Here is a 21,280-nt window from a genome sequence, read left to right as displayed (position 1 = left end):
ATCAGTGTCTCGGTAAACAAAAAAATATAACTCGTACTAAGTCGTATAAAATTATTAAACCATAAAAACAAAGAGCGCAAGATTTATTAAAATCTCCTCACTTCACCATGCAACCAACAATCAGCTCTTCGACCCACCCACCTCTCGTCTACCAATCGCGACAACAACAACAACATTCACAAATATATAAACACAGAATTTAATACCAAATACCGGATTTCAAAAAATAGCAAAGACAGTTTTGCCTCCAACCCAATAATTCCAGCACAAGCGAAAGCAACAAGTCAATAAAACTTGTTTAACTTTACAAACTTCTGCAAATAATCAGTCATCATAATCAATTTTGCTAGTGCAATACTCACACAAAGTTCAGATTTGCCAGAAGCCGTGCGCACCGTCTGGACAAAAGAAAGAACCACACAAAATATTAGTCTTGTTTATAAGAAATCTCCAAAATTTGTCTGTTTAACTACACAATTGTCTTCACCAACAGTATCACACATAGAAAATAATTCTCTCAGTCCTTAAGAACAAGTATCGAACTTGGAAACAACATTTTCCAAAGATCAGCGGAAACAGGCAGTTTACATAGTGAAATCTTCACCCTCCTTTCAAAGCTCGCCTACTCTGGCTTCACGATGCACCATCTACCTAAACACTCTAATCTCTAATACAGCAAAACTTGTCCGTCATCAGGACTCATCAGTGTCTGAGTGAGCAACCAGATGCAACTCATCATACTTGACCCCTAAAATTGAATCCAAAATATTTTATACCATGGATACTTTGTTTTCTACAATCCTTACTCAACACTATCCTACACATGTCCGCTACAAATCTAATCAAGCTCACAATTAATTTATTCTTTTAAACAGATTCAAAAAAATTGATAAATCCACAATTGGCCCACCAAAAGAAAGTAATCGCCGAAATTGGGATACAGGATCTAATATTCACATACTATGATTGCTGTCCAAAACATTACCAACGTACAATATTACAAGCCTAAAAAAGTTGTGGAATGTAAAGTTGAACCAATCTGCTTTCAGACTTTATCTGACCAGATGGTTATATGATAGAAATTCGAACCATCCAGATACGCGTTTTGCCATCCAGGAGGTCTCAGCGTCAATGAAAGCTTTTGTCACAAACTCCCCCCAGAGAAGCTATAGGTTTAATCATCATAAGGAGAAGGTTATTGATATGGAAAGTCTTTTCATTCAAACAAAAAACAGACCTCGTAGAGACCTTGCTCTTCTCGAGTTTGTTAACAAACACCATTTTGAAACACAATCAATTCAAGGGGGAATCTTAGACGACTCTATCTGGTAATCTAATGTTGAAGCCCGACGTGACTGTTTTCATTTCAATCACTCGAATCCCTTTTCCCTTCCCCACACGAAAAATCTGTTATTTAAACCTTCTGATCGCGTTTGGATTGTGAACGCAAAGGACTGTCCACAAGCAAACTGTCCCGGAAATAATCCTTGCCATGAATATCATGCCCACCAAATACTAGAATTGTCCCTCCCATTAATAAACATCACACGTTATATTTACTATCTGAAAACGTTTAATACAAATAAAACGCCTTAAATGCGATATCGAAACAAGACACTGTCGTGCAAACCACCCAATTAAAATCACAGAAATCTGAAAACCTAACGATCGCTGTTCAATTTCTTACGTAGTTAGTTCAGTGGTTTGCATGAAAAAAATCAAAATCGATATTTTGTTTATAATCTCAAAAGCACTTCAGAATTGTAATGATCTAAATAAAGTTCTTGAACAACTTTCTACAGAGAATTTAATCACATAATCCGTATTTCAATTAGCAGACACAGTTTTGCCTTCAACGCAGCTTACTCCACCTCAACCGAGAGCACTAAATCAGTCACACTTGCTGAACTATTCAATTTCCTCTAATCATTCAGGCATCCCCATCAATTTTGCTAATACAATACGCAAACAAACTTCAGACTTGCCACAAGCCGTACACACACACACACTTTCCGGACATTACAAGTAACACAACGAAACATAAATCTTGTTATTAACAAATCATCGTTAAAAAAACCGAGATATCGTCTCTTTTACTTCCCAGCCTTCTTCACCATCAGTGTCACAAATAAAGATAGTCCTTTGAATTCTCTACAAGAACACGTATCAAACTGGGGAAAATGAATTGTGCAGGCCAAGTGAATCCAATCATTTAATAAAGGGAACACTTCAACCTCCCTTCAAAGCTCGCTGTCTGTCTTCGCGAAGCAACACCCACCTGATCGCTCTCAGCAAATAAACACTAACGCTGGAACGTGTTCAAGTTTTATCAGTGTCTCGGTAAACAACAAAATACAACTCGTACTGAGTCGTATAAATTTATTAAAACATAAAAACAAAGAGCGCAAGAATTATTAAAATCTCCTCACTCCACCATGCAACCAACAATCATCTCTTCGACCCACCCATTTCTCGTCTACCAATCACGACAACAACAACAACATTCACAAATATATAAACACAGAATTTAATACCAAATACCGGATTTCAAAAAACAGCAAAAACCGTTTTGCCTTCAACCCAATAATTCCAGCACAAGCGAAAACAACAAGTCAATAAAACTTGTTTAACTTTATAAACTTCTGCAAATATTCGGTCACCATAATCAATTTTGCTAGTGCAATACTCACACAAAGCTCAGATTTGCCAAAAGCCGTGCGCACCGTCTGGAAAAAAGAAAGAACCACACAAAATATTAGTCTTGTTTATAAGAAATCCCCAAAATTTGTCTGCTTAACTACACAATTGTCTTCACCAACATTATCACACATAGAAAAAAATTCTCTTAGTCCTTAAGAACAAGTATCGAACTTGGAAACAACATTTTCCAAAGATCAGCGGAAACAGGCAGTTTACATAGTGAAATCTTCACCCTCCTTTCAAAGCTCGCCTACTCTGGCTTCACGATGCACCATCTACCTAAACACTCTAATCTCTAATACAGCAAAACTTGTCCGTCATCAGGACTCATCAGTGTCTGAGTGAGCAACCAGATGCAACTCATCCTACTTGACCCCTAAAATTGAATCCAAAATATTTTATACCATGGATACTTTGTTTTCTAAAATCCTTACTCAACACTATCCTACACATGTCCACTACAAATCTAATCATGCTCATAATTCATTTATTCCTTTCAACAGATTCAAAAAAATTAAAAACTCCACAATTGGCCCACCAAAATAAAGCAACCGCCGAAATTGGGATACAGGATCTAAGATTCACATACTATGATTGCTGTCCAAAACATTACCAACGTACAATATTACAAGCCTAAAAAAGTTGTGGAATGTAAAGTTGAACCAGTCGGCTTTCAGACTTTATCTGACCAGATGGCTATATGATAAAAATTCGAACCACCCAGATTAGCGTTTTTGCCATCCAGGAGGTCTCAGCGTCAATGAAAGTTTTTGTCACAAACTCCCCCCAGAGAGGCTATAGGTTTAATCAAGATAATGAGAAGGTTATTGATATGGAAATTCTTTTCTTTCAAACAAAAAACAGACCTCGTAGAGACCTTGCTCTTCTCGTGCTTGTTATCAAACACCATTTTGAAACACAATCAATTCAATGGGGAATCTTAGACGACCCTATCTGGTAATCTAATGTTGAAGCCCGACGTGACTGTTTTCATTTCAATCACTGGAATCCCTTTTCCCTTCCCGACACGAAAAATCTGTTATTTAAACCTTCTGATCGCGTTTGGATTGTGAACGCAAAGGACTGTCCACAAGCAAACTGTCCCGGAAATAATCCCTGCCATGAATATCATGCCCACCAAATACTAGAATTGTCCCTCCCATTAATAAACATCACACTTTATTTTTACTATCTGAAAACGTTTAATACAAATAAAACGCCTTAAATACGATTTCGAAACAAGACACTGTCCTACAAACCACCCAATTAAAACCACAGAAATCTGGGAACCTAACGATCGCTGTAGAATTTCTTACGTAGTTAGTTCAGTGGTTTGCATGAAAAAATTCAAAATCGATATTTTGTTTATTATCTCAAAAGAACTTCAGACTTGTAATGATCCAAATAAAGTTCTTGAACAAATTGCTTCCACACAAACTAAAACAAACTCGCAATTGTAGGATATGACATTACTAAGAAACGTAACACTTCTGCTCTAAAAAGCTCTAACGTTGTTGCTATTTCATTTTCAATTAAATGTGAAGCAGAGGTATCTCGGCTTTATATACTTGGAACTCAATGTTTTGAACCCATTCCAATCTATTAGCAATTATATACGTTGCTTCACTCAAACTATCTTCGCTGCTGAACAGATTGGAATATTTGGTCAAAGTGACTGGACAAACTCAATACACAAAAGAAATTTAACCAAATAGTAGATGACCAGCCAGAGAAGTAGCAGAAGCCGTAAATTTCGCAGATCATGCAGGACAAAAAACAACGTAAATGTAGTCTTACCCGATGAGATACAGCGCTTTACACAAACAAACATTACTGGTCAACAAGTCGTTAACTGGACAAGCTCTAAAACTGAAATGTGAGTAGCACACGTAGTTAATTTTGCAGAACTTTTACGAAAAGCTCAATTACAAGCACATTATTCACAGTTGTTATACTCGTACACAAGGAGTATAGTCAATTGAATCGCAAATGGCCTTGCAAGTACTGAGATAGGCACTTGCGTCGCGAATGGCAGGTTTAGTTGTTACTTTCAACTAAATTCTTTCTAGATTGGGCAATCGCGGTGCGATTGACTCTAATTGAACTACTCAGTTAAAACGAGAAGTATTTTGCAAGGATTAAATTAAACTGAGCGTTAGCGCTGCAAATTGGAGAATGAAAGTTAATGATAATACAGATTATGAAAGAAAGTTTGTTCAGGTTTCAATCATACATAAAGGAAGCAAAGTTTGATTTGTTTACAACGTGAATGAATATATATCCGGTACAGACAGGATGAACAGACTTAACTGCTAAAAATGGGAGGAAGTATATAGCACTGAACTAAAAATGGCATTCGCCCTTCAAAAGAAACTTACAACAATAAATTAGTTTAAAATACGGATATGGATACATGAAGGGTATCCATTGCCGTATGACAACAGTCAACGAAACAGTACACAGACTATTTTAACAAATCATTTTTAAAGGGAAATATTTCTCTCTTCACCGACTCGGCTGGTGAGCTCTCAACAGTGGAAAATATTTAAATGACTCCCTCATTTGGCTCTTTGCATTGCCCTTGTACATATTAAAAAGAATAGCCATTGCATGGTCAGTGTTTGGTTTTGTAGAACTTTTCTTCGTCGTGTTTTGGAGTGTATTTAACATTTTTATTTTGAAAACTCCTCTCTGAATAAATTTTACTCTCGCGCAGATATTTACCTCTGGTTTTTAATATTTTTTTACAAACAGTTTTTTTCTTGTTTTACGAGCAGGCTCTGAAACCCATAAACCACCATCTAAAAGAACACAAAAAATGACACGCTCTACTTCTAATTTTCATTCACATGGTTGGTTTAGCGAGTACTCATCTCCTTCATTTGACCCTCCCGCAATGCCAGTGTCTTGGTAATCAGTGTAACCTTCTGTATTACGGACTTTTTCGACAATTGTTTGCGATTTTTGGGATTTCTTTTTCAATGTCCTTTTGCTTTTTCTAATAGAAGACGTATCCGAATCCGATGTATCACTGACCGTGATGTTGCGTTTTGAAGTCTTCCGCAAGATGGGTGTAGGTTGTTTTTGAGCTGAGGAGGTTGTTTGTGTTCCAGATGGCCCTGCTATATCAGACGATACCACTTGCGGCGCGATTGGACTGAAATTTAATATTTGTGTAAGGTCGGGTCGATTTTGGAATGCCTCATCGTATTTCGGGTTTCTTTTTGGTACTCTCATCTTCAATGATCTTGCGACATTGCTAGCTGTAGATATACAAGATCGTGCGGACGAAACGACGCTTACATCGTCTGTGTTTTTTCTGTTTCGCTTTATCTTTTTCTCTCCAGTATTTTTTCGAAAAAGATCTCGTTTGTGTTGTTGAATTTTTTGTTCGAGAGTTTTTTCGTTTATTTTCTTTGGGCGTCGGTCTATGTACTGTGCTAAAGTTGTTTCCCGTTCAGCCCGCGTTCCAAATTTGGCGATGTCAGAATTCCTGACCCGTACTTCAGGTTTGCAAGGTTCTTTGATGACACTCGTCGTTGGGCTTATTTTGCACACTGTACTGCCAGGTGCTAAAACTTCGTAGAGGCCGTCCAAGTTTTTCTTTTGGCGCTGGTTCTCATGTATTTTGCGGGCCAACTTCACTTGTACGCTTCGTTCGGAGCAGGGAATTGCACGGTGGATGACATCTGGCTTTATAAAACGATCTTCCCCGTCTTTCCTTTTCTCTTGTTCTGTTCGTGCGCGAGTACTTGCGGCGCAAATGACTCGCTCAATTTCTGTGTCGGAACAAAGAGCTGTATCCGCCCACTGTTCATCTGTAAGATAGGAACGACCCGGGATTGTATCCTCGTCTAAATAATAATTAATTATTGCATTATAGTTGAGATTTTTACTATCAGATTTAGTTGTAATATTTGATATAGGTGAGTTACATTTTCTACCGAAATGTGCCTCAAAGGGCGTGGTTGTGATTGTTTTTTGTTTTGATATTCGGAGTCGTTGTATTATTGCTTTGAGTGAATTTTCTAAATTAAATTTTTTATTTAAATGTGATTTCATGCAAGATAATTGTCGTTTAATTGTTTGAATGATACGTTCTACTAATCCGATTGCTCTATGGTCATTTGCAGGTGCATAAATAGGTGTAATATTATTTTCGGTACAGAATGTTTCAAACTTTTTTCCTGTAAAACATCTAGCTTGATCTAATCTAATAGTTCTAGGTACTCCATGATGATATACATAATTATTTAAGAATTTGATTACATTTGGACCTGATGCGTTATTTACTATTTCTGCTGTGGGATATTTAGAGTATCTATCTATACTAGTAAGAAAATATTGTTCTATTCCTTTCTCATTTAAAATTGGGCCACCAAAATCTAATTGTATTTCGTCATTTGGTTCACTACATTTAGGTAGAGGTGTCCATTTGCGGTGCGAAATCACTGATTTTAGATTCTTACCAATATCCGTGCAAGCTTTGCACTCACTGGCCTATGCCAGAATGTCTCTGTGGATGTAGGGCCACCAGATATTTTGAGCTAAGGAAAGCATAGCGAAACTGCCTGGGTGTGTGGAGTGTATGTCCTCCAACACCGCATCTTTAATGGATTTTGGGATCGCAATTCTTTCATCTAGGCAGACACACCCGTGCTTCACGCTAAGATCTCTCCAATATGAAGAGAGATAGGGACTGATTTCTCGTAGTCGTTCTGCATCATTTCGAAGTACACAGTCCCTTACTTCTTTCAATATCGCGTCTTTTCCAGTCAGTATTGCTAGAAATTTCCTACTGAACACTTTATTGAGGGTCTCGGTGAACATTATGTCCTCAGCTTCGTCTATCATACTACCAGTTGGGGTTTCAGTATGAGTTGTTGCATTTGATTCGGGTGTTGAAGGTGTTGTGTCGGAGAACGTTACTCTTGCTTTAGTAGGGGTCGATTTAGAGCGGGTTGCTTTAGCTTTTGACATCGTGCTGAGACTATTTACTGAATTATTTGATATGAGAGGTTTATTGAGTTTATTCACAAAGTAGTGTTTCTTAGGCAGAATTTGGGCAAAAAGCGAGTGATTTTTGGGTGAGTAGTATTTATACTTGGGGATTTGTGTTTTCGCGCTTAATTTAGTGTTGTTAGGTGCATTACTTGACTTATTACCATTAATAGGCTGCATTAAGGATAATTGTTCAGATTGTTCACATTCTTTGCTGTCTAAGATTTGCACCTCTTTTGCAGCGAATTTGTTAATGGAATGTGAATTATTTACTTTACGGTGATTTGGTACAAACTGTAATTTTGTAAATTTAGGTGGCATTTGCGACGCAAATGGATGTACAGAATACGGATTAAGTTTAGAATTAGCATGTGTTAATTGCGGTGCGAATGGAGGTTTCAATGGTGGAATGGTTAATTGTGATGTAGATGCTTTATCGCAATTAGTTGAATTATTACTTTTTGGTATGGTTAATCGCGATGCAAATGGTTGTGTAACTTTTAGTGAAGGCAAATTCGACTTTAATATGTTTCTAAATTTTGTAGTTGCAGTTTGTCTATTGGTAATTAAATGTTTCATTGAATCACGGATTCTAGAAATTGTTGCTACAACAAAGTGCTCGTCGTATGTAGATATCTTTTTAGCTCTTGCAAAAGGGTTTCTAGAAATGTAGTCAACGAGTCCCATTTTTGCACCTGGCATATGCTCAATCGTGAAATTGTATGGTAGCAATCTATCTATCCATCGAGACAGTCGGCTATTGTATGACTTATTTGATCGGTGTTCTTTAAGTATTGACAATAGGGCTCTATGGTCTGTCACTACCGTAAAATTTTTTCCGTATAAGTAGTATTTAAAATAATCGATTGACCAAACTATCCCCAATAGTTCCAATTCGTTGACGCTGTAGCGTTCTTCCGTTGAATTGAGGAATTGCGACGCAAAGGCTATTGGTTTCCAACCGTCCGGTGTATTTTGTTCCAATGCTGCCCCCAATCCTGAACGGGAGGCATCACATTTTACACGAACATCCAGTTTAGGGTTGTAATGGCTATTTTCTGTACTTTTTGCTATTTTTTCTTTAATCTGATTAAAATGTTTAGTATGTTCGTCTGTCCAGATGAATTTTACTGATTTCTTTAGTAGTGGTCTAAGTGGATGACATAATTGTGCTAGGTGAGGTATAAATTTGCCAATATAATGTACCGACCCGAGAAATGATCTAAGACGTTTTAATGTTGTTGGTGGTGGTATTGTTAAGATTGCGGCTGTTTTGTTTTCTAAAGGTGTTATTCCAGTCTGTGTAAATTTGTAACCGAGCCATTCTATTTCAGATTTAGCAAAATGACATTTCTGGAGGTTAATTCTCAAGTTATCGTCATCTAATTTCTTTAGACATTTGTGAACGTAGGCTAAATGGTCTGCTTCAGTGCCGGTACTAACGATTATAATATCGTCCAAGAAACAATATGTGTTTTGTAAACCTATGAGAGTATAATCCATGGCTTTTTGAAACTCTGCCGGCATATCTGTAAGTCCATAAAAACCAGTTTTCAATCTATATGTACCTGTAGATTCTCCACATATGATTTTAAAATTACAGTGTTTTGCTGTATCGTGATGTAGTTTTAATTGACTGTATGCATATTTGAGATCTAATGTGGTGAAATATGCTTGTTGACCATTTTGTGTATCTGTGAGGTGTTGTGATATGGTGTCGATTAACATTTCAATATTAGGCATTTGGTATTTGTTTTTATGTATCATTTTATTTAATACTTTTGAATCTAATGCGAGTTTTATCGACTGATCTTTTTTCACTGTAATTACAATCGGGGAGATGAGATGAAGTGTTCGTCAGAGCAACTAGATAGTTTTTCTATATGACCCTCAATCTGTAGTATTTCTAATTCGCTTGATACTCTAGGTTGAAGATTTATCGGAACACGTCGACCTTTTTGATGCTTTGCTGTGAAGGTTTGATGAAACTTTGACTTTGCTACATGTGTTTTAGATAAACCAATTCTCGATACTAGATGTGGAAATTGCGTCGCGATTGACTCTTTAATTTTACATGTAGGATTATTGATGTTATAAACACATTTACCAGTTTCTGGTTGTTGTTGGACAACTGCAAGTCCCAAAGCAGTGAACAGATCTCGTCCGATGATATTTTTGTGTCCATCATCTACCACAGTCAATATTGCTGATTTGTCGTGCCATTGATTGCAGACTACTGTGGTTTCCAAGTGTCCAATGACTTTGATCGGCTCATTTGAAAAAGTTTTCAAATTCCTTTTTTCCGTCGATTCTATCCATTTAGCTGAGTTTGTAGATCGTAGGATTTTGTTTGCTAGGCTTTGTGTGATGATACTCACAGCACTTCCAGAGTCAATCATAGCAGATGTTTGTATTTCTCCCATTTGCACTTCCACGTTTAATGGTTCTAATTGATGAACTGAATCCGAAGAAATCGCTGCTACGTAGTCGTCAGAGTCGCTATCATAGTTTGAATCGTACACCTGGTCGTACAATTGTTGATAGCTCGTTATATAGTTTACTGATTCTTCATCATCACTTTTTTCTGGTGTCTGATCGATTTGGTTGACATTTGATTTTTAAGTTTTCTGAATTGGATGCTGTGACTGTTTTGGTTTTCGACATTTTCTAGGGAAATGACCCATAATACCACAGTTATGGCATTTTTTACCATTCGCGGGACAAATCTGCTTATGGTTGTGGCTCCAGCGAAGACCACAATCCATACAAATGATCTTATATTGATAGTTTTTTGGGATAGATGCGTAGCGAGTGAAATCTCGCTTTGTTGAAGGTCCATTCGCGTTGCGATTGCGCATTGAGTTATTATTGATGTAATTCACTGAAGTATTACCTGACATCAAGTTTTGGTTAATTTTCTGCTGGTTCTGTGCTCCCATTTCCATTTGTATCGCGATCTCCAATGCTTTTGGTGGATCTACTGTTTCCTTCAACAACTCTTTCTGAGTCTCGTGATCAAGCATATTTAATATGAATGCATCACGAATTAGTGTAGTTTCTTCACTACCAAGATTACAATTCTCCGCCAATTCTATGAGACGGCCGTAGAAACTTTCTACTGATTCTCCTTTTTGTTGTTTACACGAGTAGAAAACGAAGCGATCGTAAGTTATATTACGAACCTTTGTGAATGAGTCCTCCATTGCTCGCCACAAATCTTTAAAAGGTTGTTTCTCGATCTGAAAATGAGGATATTTGCTCTTGAAGACACGTCGCCCCTCTGTACCAATGCTTATATATAGCAATGATATTGTCTTCTGTTCACAAATTCCCCATGGTTTGTCGCCACAGAGGATCCCGATTTCTTCAATCTTTGCACAACGATTTTGCCAATTGACTTTCAATTGCTGGTTTCGGACTTTACGATCTCTTTCCGTTGCCTGTGTGTGGTTCTCCACCGGTGCTTCATAGGTAGGCTCAGGCGGGTATGTCACTGTTGCTGGTGGATCATTCAACAGGGTATCCAATTGGATCCCTTCCTTAGCAAGTAGAGCCAATTTCCATTGCTGCGTCCATTTGATCCACGTCAAGGAAGGTGTAGCTGTCGGTTTCTCCCAAAATGCTTCTATATGGAGTGGTGTTTTCTTTGAGTCCGCTGCTGACTGCGCCATGTTATACTCGTACACAAGGAGTATAGTCAATTGAATCGCAAATGGCCTTGCAAGTACTGAGATAGGCACTTGCGTCGCGAATGGCAGGTTTAGTTGTTACTTTCAACTAAATTCTTTCTAGATTGGGCAATCGCGGTGCGATTGACTCTAATTGAACTACTCAGTTAAAACGAGAAGTATTTTGCAAGGATTAAATTAAACTGAGCGTTAGCGCTGCAAATTGGCGAATGAAAGTTAATGATAATACAGATTATGAAAGAAAGTTTGTTCAGGTTGTAATCATACATAAAGGAAGCAAAGTTTGATTTGTTTACAACGTGAATGAATATATATCCGGTACAGACAGGATGAACAGACTTAACTGCTAAAAATGGGAGGAAGTATATAGCACTGAACTAAAAATGGCATTCGCCCTTCAAAAGAAACTTACAACAATAAATTAGTTTAAAATACGGATATGGATACATGAAGGGTATCCATTGCCGTATGACAACAGTCAACGAAACAGTACACAGACTATTTTAACAAATCGTTTTTAAAGGGAAATATTTCTCTCTTCACCGACTCGGCTGGTGAGCTCTCAACAGTGGAAAATATTTAAATGACTCCCTCATTTGGCTCTTTGCATTGCCCTTGTACATATTAAAAAGAATAGCCATTGCATGGTCAGTGTTTGGTTTTGTAGAACTTTTCTTCGTCGTGTTTTGGAGTGTATTTAACATTTTTATTTTGAAAACTCCTCTCTGAATAAATTTTACTCTCGCGCAGATATTTACCTCTGGTTTTTAATATTTTTTTACAAACAGTTTTTTTCTTGTTTTACGAGCAGGCTCTGAAACCCATAAACCACCATCTAAAAGAACACAAAAAAGGACACGCTCTACTTCTAATTTTCATTCACATTCAAAGATTGAATAGAATTTTTTTTTCACAAGAAAATTGACAACTTCTTCCTTCAATATTTTACCTTCAATACATTAAAATCAAATCTTTACCGCAAATTGAAACTTGAAAAATCGAATTTGAAATAAGGAACAACAAATCTTCCCGCAAAGTACTTGATTGCTACGAACCACCGATTGAAACGCACTTTCGGCCAGATTTTAAATCACTCATTTTGCAAACTTTCAATCCTCATGAACGGAAACTCTTCCTCATGAACTTTTTTATTGATTGGTCTAAGGAAAACCCCAAGCACAAAAACATTCCTTCGCCCAGAAAAATTGCAGTCGGTAAAAGTTGTGCCGATCTAAACCACTTGGCAGTCTTGCGTTGCTTTCAGTTGCTACTCTCTATCTCTTTTTCTTCAAACACACACACACACACACACACACACACACTCTCTCTCTCTCTCTCTCTCTCTCTCTCTCTCTCTCTCTCTCTCTCTTTCACAAACTCAACCCCACCAATCCCTTAAAATTATCCCCGATTATCAGGAAATTTATGAAAACAGATTTCCTAATCTACCAAGTACTCGCATAATACGTTTACTTGTTTTAGTGACAACTCAGATGTCAACCCTGCGACTGGTTTGGAGAACTCTACATCTACCCCAACATCAAACCTTCGCCGTTCGATCGTCTCATGCTAGAGCTGATGAGCGTTCTCCCCTCATATCTCCATCCTCTACAGTTGGTTCTCCTAACTTTAGAGCCAGTGCGATGCACACGCCGGTGGTACTAACATTGGCGCAGACCTCACCACAGCCCCTGTTTGTCTTCGATGTCCTATTCAAGGGTGTACCTTCAACTGCGCCATCGTTGTCATCTTCCTCTGACGCAACGAGTGAACTCCCCATTTTAGTTTACAGTAAATCCATTCCACCACAACCAACACGGATGCCTAAAACTCAGAGCCTGGCTTAACGTTAGTTGTCACAGGCAACTATTGAGCCCTCTTGTCAACCATGGGCAGATGAGTCCTGGGCGGACCAATCGGAGCTCGGAGCGGTCTACACTTGACACGGTTTAAAGCCTTTCAACGTCAGTACGAGTCCGTATGCCCTTCAGACACAGCAACCAACATGTCCGCTTCCACCTACCCAAATGCTAAATCCTGCCTTGGTAAACCGAAGATAAAAATAAGTACTGGTACCTGCCACAAAGCCTCGGGATCCTATACCACAAACACAAAGCATGATGGACCACGATCGACAGAAAACGACCCCTGTAGGGTACCGTCGATCCGTAGGCACCGAACTCTACCTAAGAAGTCTTCATCTCCAAATGCCATGCGGACGGTCACCAGTCCTGACGCCGCAGACGTCCACCACCCCATGGTTACCCAGGTTTAGGTGCGCGGCCCTAGAAAGCTATGATGAGACCATTCTGGTCGCACACTGGTGGCGTGGTGCGACCCAAAATACATGATCTGGGAAACGCTTGAGTCGCGCGATGGTCTGGACAATGGTCGCGCTACGATCTGATCAGAGGGCAAAGTCGCACTATAGTCTGATGATAGGTCGAAACAAAGTCTCGAAAATGGTCGCACTACGGACTGATTAGAGGGCAAAGTTGCACTATAGTCTGATCATGGGTCGCACGAAAGTCTGGACAATTCTCGCACTACGGACTGATTAGAGGGCAAAGTCGCACTATAGTCTGATGATAGGTCGCACGAAAGTCTCAAAAATGGTCGCACTACGGACTGATTAGAGGGCAAAGTTGCACTATAGTCTGATCATTGATCGCACGAAAGTCTGAACAATGGTCGCACTACGGTGTGATCAGAGACCAAGGTCTGGACATAAGTTGCCCCAAAATCTGGCAGCAGAGCAGTAACTGAACATATTTATTTGACTGAAGTTTTTATCACTGTTTTTGATAACCCCTAACCTTAACAAGATATACTAATTTATTAGATTTTAAGTTCAGTACTATATAGGTTTGGATTGAATAAATTAAACAAATAACAACGGATTATGACATGCATTCAGGAATGGTCTAATCAGAGGGAGCGTTGGTCGCACTAAAGTTGCACACATTTTTTGGGTCGCACTATGGCCGCAACAATTCTTAAGTCGCACTACGGTCTGGTCGTCGCACTACGATCTGATCAGAGGGCATTGGGGCGCACGATGGTCTGATCAGAGGTCTTTTGGGTCCCACTATGGTGGCACGATTTTCTGGGTCGCACTACGGTCTGATCAGAGGGAAAAGTCTGGGAAATGGTCTGATCAGAGCGGTCTAGGGTGGCGCACCTAAACCTGGGTACTCTTTCATCAACAATCGTAGTCATCTTGAAAAACGTATAACCAACCTCGAGGCTCACTTTTCTCATGACCAATCCTGCTCAGCCCTTCTGCTCACACACAGACAACCTACCATCGAGCGATAGGACTCAACTTCATCTACCTTTAGTTCACAAATTCCCTCAAAACAAACACTGAATATGGAGACCATGTTCCGGAGAGGACAATATATATACTGCTACTACACCAGAATACACACCAAAGCAACAGCAGTCAATTGCAACAGCATCATGTGAATAAACCCAAAAAGTAACACACGATGCTAAACTATCAGTTTGCGCAGCACCACTTTAATAGGACCAACCCCCTTCTGCACATGAGTTCACGTCTTCAATACCTGATCACCTACTATACGAATTATTCTTATAATTTTAGATCGCAGTATTGCGAAGGCCTGACCCAATTCGAAATTACTTTCCTAAACTTGTCTGGGTCCACCCATCGTCCTATACTTGTCCAGGTCGAGTTTTTGCGCTGCTTCGAAGGTGGAGAAACAAAATGTATGTATGGCCATACGTTCAACTTGCTCTACCGGGAATGGAACTCCTAGGCTAGCACATTGTTCCCCCTCACATTACGATAAGGAAATCCTTCATCTCTTTTAGACGACACCGCTTTTCAATCATGACCTCTATTCTTGGGCTCGCATCTTGTTTTTCCAGAGACCCGGAATTTCTCGAATTACCAGAACCGCGATCACCAGACTCACGCCCCAGATTTAGAGTTTGAACAAAAATGAACTTTGTAACACACAAGATACTAAGTTCTCACCCTCAAGAAACAAGCTCTCATAAGACAGCTTTTCTTACATCTCTTTCAAAAAGACTGTTTTCCTTCCTTTCTATATTTTATCTTCTCTTTTATATATTATTTATTTGTTCTTTTTGCTTAACCTAATCACCAATTCTAACAAATTCAAACAAACAGTACAAAAAGTAAACAAAAATCTATTTGTACCTAGACAAAAAGACTCAGACTACACCTCTCTATCCAGCTGAGAAGAAATCCTCACTAGATGACAGCGAGAGACAGCCCGAAAAACAACGGGACAAGACGTTTACTGGCCAGAATAGACGTCTCTGGAATCCTTACTAGAGGCGCAACCAATGAGATATGGATCACTCACTGACGACTCTATTCACCAACTTCACTTGGCAGTGACCAACACCTTCAACGGATTTTTCAGCTGCAGATGTACGTCTCATACAAAAAATATCAACCACAGATGAATGCAGCAGTTGAAATCACAGCATGTGTATTCTCCTACTATTTTCCACTATTCACAGACTTCGGTGCTGTATCTGTTAACAACCGTTATAATTGACGTTTACATTCAGTGTTTTCTAGAGTCGGTTAGTCAAAGAGGATTGAGTAAGTTAAGGCTGTAAGGAGCCTTAGCACTATAATCTTTAAGGCTGTAAATGGAACCCAATGAGGGTCTGCATTATCAAAAGACTTGTTAATAAAGCCGACTGTTATTTTGCGGGGCAAAATGATGGAGAGGTGAATTAATATGATGTTGAGTTATGCGATTTGAATGAATCGGGTTGAAAAAAAGTAGAATTGTTTTTCATTATTAGTGATTTTTCTCCGCTGTCTTTTTTTGAAAATTGTTAAATAACGTTTGTTGTAAAAAATGAAAAACATAAGTGAATATCAATGTGACCAACCTGCAAAATATAATCTTTGGTAATTAGACTAATTAGAATTGTTCGATACCTAATTATCCTCAATTATAGGAGGCCAAAAATTGGGGTTAAATATTGTAGGGATTGATATATTGTGGGATTAAGTGGTTTATGTGTTACAAAAATTGCAGTTAAGTTAAAGAGCTTAAAATATTAGGGTTTAAAAACAGCACACTGCTTTAATTGGAGCCTTAAATTATTTTTATTGTTTAATTACATTGTCGAGAGATTGATAATTTAAAGCAAAACTCTTTTTTTAGAGTCAATGTCTCTACTCTGTCATGGGGTTGGCAATTTTGTTCCGTATAAACTTGTACAAGATATCGATAAAATTTGTCTACTTTTCACAGGTGAGGATACTTCAAAGGGCACTCAATGTAATGATGTGATTCGTAAAATTAAGGAACTTTGTAGAAATCGAAACTTGAAGCTTTAAGTTCTCGGGAAAACTCGTTTAGAAATTGACAGCTAATATTTCGCTGTTTCAAGAAATCAATAGGCTGGAGGACTATGGCTGGAGTGTGAGACGGGACTGTTCTAACTGGATTCCTTGGGAGTTTTGAATTTACTGCAAACGATGCTTGACGAAAGGTTTCAACGAAAGATTTGTGTTGGTTTTATTTGTTTACTCTATAGTATTTTAGTTCAGTTACCCATGGTTACCCAGGTTTAGGTGCGCGGCCCTAGAAAGCTATGATGAGACCATTCTGGTCGCACACTGGTGGCGTGGTGCGACCCAAAATACATGATCTGGGAAACGCTTGAGTCGCGCGATGGTCTGGACAATGGTCGCGCTACGATCTGATCAGAGGGCAAAATCGCACTATAGTCTGATGATAGGTCGAAACAAAGTCTCGAAAATGGTCGCACTACGGACTGATTAGAGGGCAAAGTTGCACTATAGTCTGATCATGGGTCGCACGAAAGTCTGGACAATTCTCGCACTACGGACTGATTAGAGGGCAAACTCGCACTATAGTCTGATGATAGGTCGCACGAAAGTCTCAAAAATGGTCGCACTACGGACTGATTAGAGGGCAAAGTTGCACTATAGTCTGATCATTGATCGCACGAAAGTCTGAACAATGATCGCACTACGGTGTGATCAGAGACCAAGGTCTGGACATAAGTTGCCCCAAAATCTGGCAGCAGAGCAGTAACTGAACATATTTATTTGACTGAAGTTTTTATCACTGTTTTTGATAACCCCTAACCTTAACAAGATATACTAATTTATTAGATTTTAAGTTCAATACTATATAGGTTTGGATTGAATAAATTAAACAAATAACAACGGATTATGACATGCATTCAGGAATGGTCTAATCAGAGGGAGCGTTGGTCGCACTAAAGTTGCACACATTTTTTGGGTCGCACTATGGCCGCAACAATTCTTAGGTCGCACTACGGTCTGGTCGTCGCACTACGATCTGATCAGAGGGCATTGGGGCGCACGATGGTCTGATCAGAGGTCTTTTGGGTCCCACTATGGTGGCACGATTTTCTGGGTCGCACTACGGTCTGATCAGAGGGAAAAGTCTGGGAAATGGTCTGATCAGAGCGGTCTAGGGTGGCGCACCTAAACCTGGGTACTCTTTCATCAACAATCGTAGTCATCTTGAAAAACGTATAACCAACCTCGAGGCTCACTTTTCTCATGACCAATCCTGCTCAGCCCTTCTGCTCACACACAGACAACCTACCATCGAGCGATAGGACTCAACTTCATCTACCTTTAGTTCACAAATTCCCTCAAAACAAACACTGAATATGGAGACCATGTTCCGGAGAGGACAATATATATACTGCTACTACACCAGAATACACACCAAAGCAACAGCAGTCAATTGCAACAGCATCATGTGAATAAACCCAAAAAGTAACACACGATGCTAAACTATCAGTTTGCGCAGCACCACTTTAATAGGACCAACCCCCTTCTGCACATGAGTTCACGTCTTCAATACCTGATCACCTACTATACGAATTATTCGTATAATTTTAGATCGCAGTATTGCGAAGGCCTGACCCAATTCGAAATTACTTTCCTAAACTTGTCTGGGTCCACCCATCGTCCTATACTTGTCCAGGTCGAGTTTTTGCGCTGCTTCGAAGGTGGAGAAACAAAATGTATGTATGGCCATACGTTCAACTTGCTCTACCGGGAATGGAACTCCTAGGCTAGCACATTGTTCCCCCTCACATTACGATAAGGAAATCCTTCATCTCTTTTAGACGACACCGCTTTTCAATCATGACCTCTATTCTTGGGCTCGCATCTTGTTTTTCCAGAGACAGGAATTTCTCGAATTACCAGAACCGCGATCACCAGACTCACGCCCCAGATTTAGAGTTTGAATAAAAATGAACTTTGTAACACACAAGATACTAAGTTCTCACCCTCAAGAAACAAGCTCTCATAAGACAGCTTTTCTTACATCTCTTTCAAAAAGACTGTTTTCCTTCCTTTCTATATTTTATCTTCTCTTTTATATATTATTTATTTGTTCTTTTTGCTTAACCTAATCACCAATTCTAACAAATTCAAACAAACAGTACAAAAAGTAAACAAAAATCTATTTGTACCTAGACAAAAAGACTCAGACTACACCTCTCTATCCAGCTGAGAAGAAATCCTCACTAGATGACAGCGAGAGACAGCCCGAAAAACAACGGGACAAGACGTTTACTGGCCAGAATAGACGTCTCTGGAATCCTTACTAGAGGCGCAACCAATGAGATATGGATCACTCACTGACGACTCTATTCACCAACTTCACTTGGCAGTGACCAACACCTTCAACGGATTTTTCAGCTGCAGATGTACGTCTCATACAAAAAATATCAACCACAGATGAATGCAGCAGTTGAAATCACAGCATGTGTATTCTCCTACTATTTTCCACTATTCACAGACTTCGGTGCTGTATCTGTTAACAACCGTTATAATTGACGTTTACATTCAGTGTTTTCTAGAGTCGGTTAGTCAAAGAGGATTGAGTAAGTTAAGGCTGTAAGGAGCCTTAGCACTATAATCTTTAAGGCTGTAAATGGAACCCAATGAGGGTCTGCATTATCAAAAGACTTGTTAATAAAGCCGACTGTTATTTTGCGGGGCAAAATGATGGAGAGGTGAATTAATATGATGTTGAGTTATGCGATTTGAATGAATCGGGTTGAAAAAAAGTAGAATTGTTTTTCATTATTAGTGATTTTTCTCCGCTGTCTTTTTTTGAAAATTGTTAAATAACGTTTGTTGTAAAAAATGAAAAACATAAGTGAATATCAATGTGACCAACCTGCAAAATATAATCTTTGGTAATTAGACTAATTAGAATTGTTCGATACCTAATTATCCTCAATTATAGGAGGCCAAAAATTGGGGTTAAATATTGTAGGGATTGATATATTGTGGGATTAAGTGGTTTATGTGTTACAAAAATTGCAGTTAAGTTAAAGAGCTTAAAATATTAGGGTTTAAAAACAGCACACTGCTTTAATTGGAGCCTTAAATTATTCTTATTGTTTAATTACATTGTCGAGAGATTGATAATTTAAAGCAAAACTCTTTTTTTAGAGTCAATGTCTCTACTCTGTCATGGGGTTGGCAATTTTGTTCCGTATAAACTTGTACAAGATATCGATAAAATTTGTCTACTTTTCACAGGTGAGGATACTTCAAAGGGCACTCAATGTAATGATGTGATTCGTAAAATTAAGGAACTTTGTAGAAATCGAAACTTGAAGCTTTAAGTTCTCGGGAAAACTCGTTTAGAAATTGACAGCTAATATTTCGCTGTTTCAAGAAATCAATAGGCTGGAGGAATATGGCTGGAGTGTGAGACGGGACTGTTCTAACTGGATTCCTTGGGAGTTTTGAATTTACTGCAAACGATGCTTGACGAAAGGTTTCAACGAAAGATTTGTGTTGGTTTTATTTGTTTACTCTATAGTATTTTAGTTCAGTTACCCATGGTTACCCAGGTTTAGGTGCGCGGCCCTAGAAAGCTATGATGAGACCATTCTGGTCGCACACTGGTGGCGTGGTGCGACCCAAAATACATGATCTGGGAAACGCTTGAGTCGCGCGATGGTCTGGACAATGGTCGCGCTACGATCTGATCAGAGGGCAAAATCGCACTATAGTCTGATGATAGGTCGAAACAAAGTCTCGAAAATGGTCGCACTACGGACTGATTAGAGGGCAAAGTTGCACTATAGTCTGATCATGGGTCGCACGAAAGTCTGGACAATTCTCGCACTACGGACTGATTAGAGGGCAAACTCGCACTATAGTCTGATGATAGGTCGCACGAAAGTCTCAAAAATGGTCGCACTACGGACTGATTAGAGGGCAAAGTTGCACTATAGTCTGATCATTGATCGCACGAAAGTCTGAACAATGGTCGCACTACGGTGTGATCAGAGACCAAGGTCTGGACATAAGTTGCCCCAAAATCTGGCAGCAGAGCAGTAACTGAACATATTTATTTGACTGAAGTTTTTATCACTGTTTTTGATAACCCCTAACCTTAACAAGATATACTAATTTATTAGATTTTAAGTTCAATACTATATAGGTTTGGATTGAATAAATTAAACAAATAACAACGGATTATGACATGCATTCAGGAATGGTCTAATCAGAGGGAGCGTTGGTCGCACTAAAGTTGCACACATTTTTTGGGTCGCACTATGGCCGCAACAATTCTTAGGTCGCACTACGGTCTGGTCGTCGCACTACGATCTGATCAGAGGGCATTGGGGCGCACGATGGTCTGATCAGAGGTCTTTTGGGTCCCACTATGGTGGCACGATTTTCTGGGTCGCACTACGGTCTGATCAGAGGGAAAAGTCTGGGAAATGGTCTGATCAGAGCGGTCTAGGGTGGCGCACCTAAACCTGGGTACTCTTTCATCAACAATCGTAGTCATCTTGAAAAACGTATAACCAACCTCGAGGCTCACTTT

This window comes from Convolutriloba macropyga, chromosome 11, assembly GCF_964194025.1.
Source record: "Convolutriloba macropyga chromosome 11, txConMacr16.3, whole genome shotgun sequence".
Taxonomy (NCBI): domain Eukaryota; kingdom Metazoa; phylum Xenacoelomorpha; order Acoela; family Convolutidae; genus Convolutriloba; species Convolutriloba macropyga.
This window is presented reverse-complemented; position numbering follows the sequence as displayed.